Raw genomic sequence first — 10060 nt, 5'->3', positions numbered from 1 at the left:
TGTTGAAGTGAGGCAACGTGATACTGTTATATGTTTGGTGGTACAAAGTATATGCTGTCATGAGTTTGATAGATCTTAGGAAACGTGAAGAAAAATCCAGAGTCCTTGATGTTGATTACAGTGATGAATAATTTAAATCCATTTAAATTTTCTCTATTAGGAGATTGGATCTTTTATACATGTTCATGTGCTTATACCCTAGGATGTAATGAGGAGAATAATAGATATGCTTTGATGTAATCTGCACAAAATTTATATGGCCAAATTAAAAATACAACAGGTGCTTTTATAATGAGAAAATACAATGGGTGAATATTATAAGATAGAAAGCATAATGGATCAATAAACAGCATAAAAAATAGGTTGTTTTTCTTGGCTTGAAAAGTGTGGATATATATTTTTTCGGCTATGACTGGCTTGATAATTCTTCAGCAATTATGAAACTTGATTCAAATGTTATGTTAAATATAATTCTTTGGACCATATTATAATGACATAGTTCGTCCGGGTACCTGGATACCCGGTCGAGTTACATTTTATGAGTTTATTTTTATATGACTAAAACATTTTTAAGCTAGGGAGGAATGAAGGAAAATAAGAAAATATAACCAAACAACTAAGGAAATAAGCCGGGATTGGGGGATACGCTAAAACCCCGATCAAAGGAGGGCAAAATGGCATGGTCAGGGGACCATGTCTGGTGGTCGCATCGTTGCCTCTTAGTGGCTGTTGGCTAGAGGTGATGGAGAGAGTATGGATGTTCTAATGGTATGGAACATGTAGTGTTGTGGCTGGTAGAGAGATGTAGATCTAACTTCCAAGAGAGAAGAAAAACTATGAAAAAAATCAAAGGAAAAAAGAGAGAATATGGTTTTGTAGACTTAGAGTGAAATCTGGGAATAAATCAAAGTGAATTGGCCCATAACTCTCTTCAATACAAGAGCATGTTAGAGGATTAGATGGACTGCAAAAGAAAGAAGCCAACTTTGTTTTATTTCACTCATAAATTATGCTTGTTCAGCCAACCATATCTTAGTCTACCCATGGATTTACTCAAGATTTTGTTTTTTGCAGGATCTCTTTCGGTCCAATCACTTGAAGTTGCTATTTGGTGTGGAGATTAAATAATTGATAGAAATGCATCTGATTTTGTAATTTATATATTGTAATTTTGTATTTTGTAATGTATATATAGCAAATAATGGAATATGTAGTGGATTGCATTATGATGCATGCATAGATGAATGTTGGATTTTTTTATTTATTTTTTAGATGCATCTAGTATTTTTAGAACACAAATATTATGCTTTGACTATGTTTTTATGAGTATGTTTTTTTCTATGTGTATTTGGTCATCTTTGACTATGTTTTGCATCAAACAAATGAAACATGCATAGCTACATGTTTATTCTTTTGTTTTTCAACCTCTAAAGTGCACAATCAAATTTATTTTTTTGATTTTTATAAAAAAATCAGAGCTACATGTGAAAATATTGTATATACATTTAGGCTTTTATATGGGTTAAAAAAAAAAACAGGTTCAATCCGGAACCCAGAATCCGGGTTTTGAAAAACCCAGATTCATCCGGGTTTCGGCCCGTTTATGACCCGGGCTAATCCGGTCCGGGTTCCGGCCTGGATTTGAAATCCGGGTTCCGGTTTGGGTCTACCCGGATTTCCCGGTCGGAACCCAGATGAACAGGCCTACTAGAAAGGGGTTGTTTTATTTGCTTCTAGTAGGAAGGAAGTTAGGGATTATTCAGTGGATGAGATTGAAGCCTTAGCAGTATTAAGAGGATTACAAATGATTCTACATATGGGATTCAGAAAGTAACAACTGGAAGGCGACTCTTTGACGATTGTTGAAGCCATAAATTCTCAAAGTAAAAATTTCACGTTGCAGGGGCCTTTGTTAACGGAAGTTCAGCATTTATTACACTGTTTTCGGAGGGTTGATGTCCTTCTTGTGGGAAGACATGGGAATGAGGCAGCACACCTCATAGCTCAACATACCAAATGGGTAGAAGAAACAAGTCAATGGTGGCATTCTTATCCAAACTCTGTTTCTAATGGGTGCTCACAGATTCTAAAATGTTGTAATTAGTAGTATCTGTTTGGAAGTTTTCTGGGACAGGCTTTGTATTTCCAATACTTTTTCATCTATGAATGAATTCAGTTTATCAAAAAATAAAATAAAAAAGAAAAAATAGAGAACTCTATTTTGGCATTATTAGCAAGGTTATATTCTCAATTCTGGACACTAAACGTACCTTTGCAGTCTTCGTCGAATCGTCAACTACGTACGTATATTGATCTGGCACCCCCCATAATTTTCATATATATATATATATATATATATTAAATTTTAAATTCAAAATTTATAAACCTTGAAATTCAAGAATGAATTTATAAAAATATTGACACTCAAATAGATCATGCACATGAGACTGGAGAGTTTCATCTGGAAGATTAAAGTCGAAAAAGCAAGTATAAACTGCAGCCCCTAAGTTGGTTTGGGTGCTAATTAATCCGTCCAATATTCAACAAAAGATGATTGGAAACTCAAGAGAGAAGACTTCCTGAGGAGCCACGTAAGTACTGAAGTAGAGAGATTTTATTACAATAACTAATTAAAAAGGTTAAACAGTAGTAATGACTCAGTTGAAAACGTAAGAAAGAATGGAAAATACGGTTTGTGCAATTGCTAATGGAAGCAATAAGACAGCCGCTAGAACTGAAAGCAATGCCCAAGGGCTGTTGAAATAATCCCCCCTTAATTTCGCCATCCATCTATTCCATGGTCTGTCACAGTGCTTGTTCACTTCCTTGATAATGCCAGCATAATAGAAATCACGGCCAAAATAGGTGTAGTGACAAAATCTGTTGAACATGTTGGAAACAACTTCATCATCACCCATCCAATTATTAATTATTCCGTTTTGGCGAAGTAGTTCGACATCCTTTGGGGTGTTAATCAGACAATCCATAAGGGTCGCAAAGTGAGTGACATAGTACTTGAGTCTAATATCTCGACTATATTGCTCGTAGGCAATTAGATTTAGGAAGATTGGCCGTGTGTTATCTCCAATATCCAAAGGCGGAATTTCCATTACTCCATTATTGAACTTTAAGAAAAACATGTTACCTGTTTCTGCCTTTTTGAATTTGACTCCAGCCTCGTGAAGCTCTATGACATTTGGTATTGATGACTTCCAGTCCCATTCCCTGTCAAAATCGTGACCCTTAACAATTCTTAAAAATATAGAGCATCTATTATATATCAAAATATAGAGCGTCACTTAAATTAGATGCAAAAAACATAAAATGGTATTTTTAGGCAATACAATAGGCGAGTGATATTTTTAGTACTGTGGCTTAGGTTCCATTTTTCATCGGGGTGAATTATTATTTATCTTTCAATTCTGACTTTCAAAATGGAAAAAGCAGCTGAACTGAATGGAAATAGTAGGCAATTCCTTTGCTAGTGGAAAAGCACCTTGATTGGGTGATCATAAATTAAGAAGGTGATGAATTGAGTGCGAATTTTACTCTGGTACAAGGAGAATGAAAATTCTAATATTGCTATTGGGATCAGGCGGGTAATTTTGGTTATGTATCAATCCTTTGTGAAGCTCTTAAATCTTAGTTGCGTTTTTTTTTTTTTTTTTTGAAGAAAAAAAAAATAGATCTACTCACACACGATCAGAAGTCAAAAGAATACTAAATTAATAACAATTAATTAATTAAGATCTAGTAACTATGAAAACGGTAATGCCAAAAATAATTATTGAGACTGTAAAATCCATGCATATACCGATTGATCTTATAACTTTTCACAATATTACTTCTACCGTGGAGTTCCCAGATAGTTCAGCTTCAGCACCTCAAAAGATTAATAGAACCATTTAAAGTGAACATTAAAAAGTAGATCGAGATGCCAAGCAATGTAAACTATTGTTTTCTTTCATTAGGCTTTTCAGAAAAGAAAAAACTGGCCAAATGTTTTAGCATGTTAGAGGAAGAAAATCACAAAAGAAAGCAGAGAAGAAGAAAGGTTAATTAAATGGCCTTGCTGTCCTAGTGTTTTTTAACAAGCGAAGGGCAATGGACTTACTTGCTTAATAATTTGGAATAAATCGCCTGCTGCAAATTGCTTCTCCTGGTTTCTGTAAAAAGGCTCGAGGTGAGAGTTTCCGATATGCAGATATAGTATCCGTATATGTATATATACACTGAAGGAAACGTTGACTTGGGAGGGTGGACTAGACTAGTGATCATCATGAGCATTGTGCATGCTGCCGCAGCTGTGAGTCAAATACCCCATCTACCTATTTGGGATGATTGCCGCAGATTTGATCTCTGAAATTTTCTCATATCGCTGCCATTTCTATATATCATTATATTTGTGATTTGCGAATGTATTGTGAAAGCAATGTCTGAAACGGGCGGCTCGGTATAAAACAAGAAATAGAAAAATGCTACTTAGCTGGATCTTTAATTTTATCGTTCAAGTTTTAATGATTTTTATCTTGCTTTTTGCAGTGCTTGTAATTAAGTTTCTTTTCTATACTTCCTTTGTATCTGGATCTTGCCTAATTACGTAGAGTAATAATTCTTTTCTTTCTTTTACTTATAAAAAATATATTACTGCTCATCTATTTTAATTTTTTTTATTTTACTTAGCCCCATTTTATCTTTAATATAATAATAAAAATAAATTTTTAATATTATTTTTGTTTTGAAATTTGAAAAAATTAAATTATTTTTTATATTTTTTTAAATTTAAAAAATTTGTAATGATTAGGTAATGATTAGATTAAAAAGTTAAAAATTTAAAATTTAAAATTTAAAATTTCTTGTATTTTTAGTGTTTAAATATTAAAACGAGAAAAGATAAGATAAAAAGATAATATTAGAGTGACTATCAAATGTGCACACTAGTACAAATAAGTTTTTTTGTTTTTTTCTTAAATCATTTTTTAAGCATCCTTAATCATTAAGAAAAAAAAAAATATATATATATATATATATATAAAAATTCACTAATTATAACTAATTCCATAACCATAAGAAAAAAAAAAGAAATATAAAAAACAAAAATATATAAATAGACATATTTGATAATCATACTATCATTTTCCTTTTAAATAATTATGTGAGGCAAGAAAATTGACCGTATGCTTTAACATTTTCTTTCAAACTTTATGGACATTTTTTCTTTCAAAAAATAAAAAGAAAAAAAATCTTAGCATCTGTCCTACCAACTAGCTAGCTAGCTATAACCTTCATCATGATTATCAGGTAGACATATATTATCACCTCGTGTAGACATATAATATCATGTAGATAACACGTAGTAATCTAAATTAATGTTTGGATTGTAACTTGTTGAATATATGTTAACAGAACAGCAGGACTAGTTGCATGCGTATCATTTACAATATTATGGAAAGGCACTGATCTTCAATTACTCCATCTTATATATGCAAGTCAAAAGGGAAGTTTTGGGATACCATGAACTATATCAGTAATAACTATATAGGGGACCTTAACTCAATTCTGAGCCAAACTGTAAAAATAGGAAGACCCTTTACTTGCTCCTCTAATGGTAATGGACTGAGAGTCTATATAGATAACACTGGAAAGATTGATCTTGGATTCCATGGTCCCAAGTACACTTGGACTAACAATAGGCAGGGTCTCGGCAGCATAAGGGAAAGGCCTAACAGAGGGCTTACTAACCACCAATAGATGAACCTATTCTCCAATGCAAATCTCCAACACCTCCCAATTAGTGCATCAGGCCACTCCCCCATTTTTCTTGATACCTCAGGGAGAAAACAACACAAATCCTCCTTTAAATTTGAAGAATTTTGGATGAGGGATCCCTCCTGTCAGATGGTGATCCAAAAGGTTTGGAACATTCACTTCTCTGGAACACCTAGCTTCATTCTCTCAAAGAAATAGAAGGTGGTTAAAAGGGCCCTGAAAATTTGGAACATAAATCATTTTGGTCATATCCAATATGCGATTAGACAACTCACACAGGACCTTATAAAAATCCAATCCAAAGACCCAACCATTCAGTCCATGACCATAGAGAATGAAGTCAAGGCTAACCTATGAACAACTTAGAAGAGAGGAAACCCTCTAGAGGCAAAAAGCTAGGCTAAGTTGGCTAACCACAACTAATTTAAACACCAAGTTCTTCCACATGTCCACCACTATAAGGAAGCGCACCAATTCCATTTAGAGCATTAAAATAAACCCTCAAACATGGACAACTGAGACCTCTGTGATCTAGAATAAATTCCTTTAGCACTTTCAAGACATTTTCACTACTTCAAATCCAATTCTAAACACTGAATAGAATGACCTTTTCCCTAACAAAATCACTGACTTGGAGAACCAATTCCTTTGTGAAATCCCCTCTGATTTTGAGATTCTTTCAACCCTGAAGCAAGCTCCCTCCAACAAGACCTCTGGTCCTGATAGCTTTACTGGTATGTTTTTTAAACATTAATCAAGGATGATTTCAATGTTGCCATCAAGAATTTCTTCATTAATGGGAAACTGCTCAAGGAATGGAACCATACACACATTGATCGCTAAGACTAACATTCCTAATACTGTTCATCAGTTCAGGCCAATTAGTCTGTCCAATGTATGCTACAAAGTCATTGCTATGCTACTAGCCAACAAAATGAAAAATATCCTTCCCAAACTCATCTCTCCTTACCAAACAGCCTTTGTCCTAGTGAGAATAATCCAAGAAAACACCATAATGGCTCAAGAAATATTCCATCATATCAAGAGGAAAAAGAAAGGGAAAAAATGTCTCATGGCTATTAAAATAGACATGGAAAAAGCCTTTGACTTCATAGAGTGAGATTTTTTGCTTAACATTACGTCCATTCTTGGATTTCATAGCAAATAGATCAACTGGATCAGAGAGTATATCTCTACAGTTTCTTACTTAGGCATCATCAATGGTAACCCTTGTGGTTATTTTAATCCATCCAGAGGACTTAGGCAAGGGAATCCACTTTCCCCATTCCTCTTCATTCTTGGTACTGAGGTACTTACTCAAATGATCACTAGAGAAGAAAGTCTAGGCCATCTCAGTGGGTTCTCCATTTGCAGAAATGGACCCAAAATCTCCCATTTGCTTTTGCAGATGATCTGATCTTCTTTGGCTTAGCTTTCAAAAACAATGCTCATAAGTTCAAAAACTACCTTGATAAATACTCTCTCTGGTCTGGCCAAAAAATTCATGTACCAAAGTCCTCCATTCAATTTAGTTGTAGCACCCCAAATCATTCTAAAAGAGAAGTGAAAGAAATCCTAGATTTTAAAACTGCCTATTCTAACATAAAATATTTGGGTCTACCCCGCCTTTTCAAAGCTTCTAAGAGATAACACTTTGAGGAAATGCAACAAAGGATCACTCAAAATTTGGCAAGGTAGAAAGCTAAGCTTCTCTCTCAAGCAGGTAGGACCACTTGAATTAGGTCAGTAGCAAGTTCCATTCCCTCCTAGAAAATGGCCACCCTCTTAATTCCAAAAGCTGTCACCCATTTCATTTATAGTTCTTTTATGAAATTCTGGTGGGGATTCCCTATTAAAAAAATTCACAATTTCACTCTTAAGTCTTGGAAGTCCATCTGCAGACCTAAATCTATAGGAGGCCTTGGGCTCAGAAAAACCTCAGACTTTAACACTGCCATCATATGCAAATTAGGTCGGCAAATGATCAATGAGAGTGACAACACCTAGAAGAGAATGCTTACTACCAAATATTTGTACAATTTTTCATTCTTCAATACCAAACCTAAACACTCTGACTCTTGGATTTGGAAAGAGATTCTAAAGCAAAATGACTTTTTGAAAGCAAGTGTTTGTTTTCAAGTTAATAATTAAAGTTTTGGACTGACACCTAAATCCCTACCTTCCCATCCTATCAACCCAAACCAAAATCACCCTCCATCTATCAGAACCCTGAGCTTACAGTTTTTGAACTTACAATGGAGGAACCAAGAAGATGGAATACTATCCTTCTTCAAGTACTTTTTCATCATGACACTGTGAATGAGATCAGAAAGATACCACTTACACAATTCGACTACCATCATCAAAAAGATAGGATTACGTAGATGCACCATAATTCAGGGAATTTTTCTATCAAATCAGCATATGCAGCCCTTTCCATGAACCAAGTCCACACTAACTCCAATGACCATTTCATTAACTAGAAAAAAACTTTGGCAAATTCAAATCCAGGACAGACTCAAATTCTTCTATTGGAAAGTCATTCACAATATCATTCCCACCAAGGGTAACCTAAAAAGGTTCATCCTCCTGAGTGAAAATGACACATGTTGTCCTATATGCAAAACTGAGGAAGAATCTCAAAGCCATCTATTCTTGAGTTGGCCCTTCACAAGAATTCTTTGGAGACAATCCCCATGGCTAATATATATCACTAGTTTTACTAGTAGGGATATAAAAGACTGGATAGAATGTATCATCACCCCTTTCATGAGTCTAAATATACCCACCAGTGATGAGCACCAATTCCAAAGCTTTGCTATCACAGTCATGGGCAACATTTGGTTCCTTAGAAATAAGATAGTCCATGATGATATCCAACCTTGTATTAGTAGTTTTTTTAATGTAGACTCAAAACTTTCAATGAGCATTTGGGGCACTAAATAGGTAACTGAATGCCACCAATGGAGAGCAACACCTAGAGACCATTGTACTCTAACTTTTGATGTGGCGGTCAAAGACTCTTGCAATACAGCAGTTGCCAGTCTTTTTCTAGACAAAATCCATCCCTAGCCAAGACCCTAATCAAGGAGAAGCCACAGCTCTACTTATAGGAGTAAAGAAAGCAGTTGAAAGAAGCATTGGAAAGGTTGTAATTGCATGTGACTCCATAATCACCATACAAGCAGTAAAATAACCATAAACCAGCTCAATCTGGACAGTCCATCCTATCATAAATGACATAAGGCAACTCCTAAGCAAGTTTCAAAGTTGCAAGTTAGGAAAATTCATCGAGATATGAATCGATACGTGCATTCTATTGCACAATGGGAAGCTTCCAACAACCTCTATGAATGCATACCCCTCATTACTATTCCCCTGCCTCTTAGATTTCTATTGTGGCAAAGACCCACCAGTTCTATTGTTGCTTCTTCCAGGATGTAATATGTTTGTAATGTTGTACTTAGGATGATGAACTTTGTTGTATTCTGGTTTCTGGTAATGAAGTCTATTTGCAAGGGGGAAAAAATGTGTCCTAAGCTTTAACAAAGTATAACTTGCACCCCACCCAAAGTGTTGAATTGACTGAGAATTTGAAAGATTTAGAATAAAAGAGTGAAAATTCTACTTTTCCGAAGTTGTTATAAGTACCATTAGTCATGCAAAAGGTTACGTAGATTAGAATGAACCATTATGGCATTGATGATTAGAATAAAGTAGTTGAAATAATAACTCCATGCTATAACTAATTGTGTATCAATGATTAGGAAATTAAAAGAAGGTATACCTACTTGGGTTAAATTCTGGATCAACGCAGATTGGCCCGACAGATGATCCTTTCCTTGCTTGCCTTAATCCAAAATGTTACAGCAACTCCATATATAATAAATATAAATTAGAGATGTAGAGTTTCAAGATGAGAGTTTCCAATATGAACCAAAGGAAGAACTATATATACCGAAGGAAGAACAACCTCATGCAATAAGAGGTCCTTTCCTTCACTGAAGGGTAAGGCAGTTAGTCCTTTCCTTCACTGAAGGGTAAGGTAAAGTCTTTGCTTGAGCAAAGTACCGGGTGTTTTGATTGCATGCATACAAGGTACTAGCCGAGATGGCGGATGAATCAGAAATATTATAATAAAAGAAACAAATATGACAAAAATAACAAGAAAGATAAAAGCAAAGTAAATGTTATAAATGTGAAAAAAAAAATCGAGATGCAAAGTTAAAAATAAAATAAACTAATTACAAATGTCTTAGGTAGAAAAATAAAATCTCTATAAAATCTTAGA

General features: G+C 34.6%; 1 long non-coding RNA gene across 3 annotated transcripts; it reads right to left on the bottom strand.

The window, feature by feature from the left end:
* Nucleotides 1-2469: 2469 nt before the first annotated feature.
* Nucleotides 2470-9712, bottom strand: LOC122316448. 3 transcript variants are annotated; one of them, XR_006244258.1, is made up of 4 exons: nucleotides 9561-9712; nucleotides 4115-4166; nucleotides 3146-3225; nucleotides 2470-2880 (listed from the first exon to the last, which is right to left on the bottom strand). It is a non-coding gene; the product is annotated as an uncharacterized LOC122316448 (long non-coding RNA). The 3 variants fall into 3 exon arrangements; XR_006244257.1 differs by having other exon boundaries at nucleotides 9557-9702; XR_006244256.1 differs by having other exon boundaries at nucleotides 4115-4378; nucleotides 9557-9694.
* Between the last annotated feature and the right edge of the window lie 348 nt (nucleotides 9713-10060).

The sequence above is a fragment of the Carya illinoinensis genome, chromosome 1 (genome assembly GCF_018687715.1).
Source record: "Carya illinoinensis cultivar Pawnee chromosome 1, C.illinoinensisPawnee_v1, whole genome shotgun sequence".
In the NCBI taxonomy this organism is placed as follows: domain Eukaryota; kingdom Viridiplantae; phylum Streptophyta; class Magnoliopsida; order Fagales; family Juglandaceae; genus Carya; species Carya illinoinensis.
The sequence above is the reverse complement of the archived record's forward strand: the minus strand, read 5'-3'. Positions and strand labels throughout refer to the sequence as shown.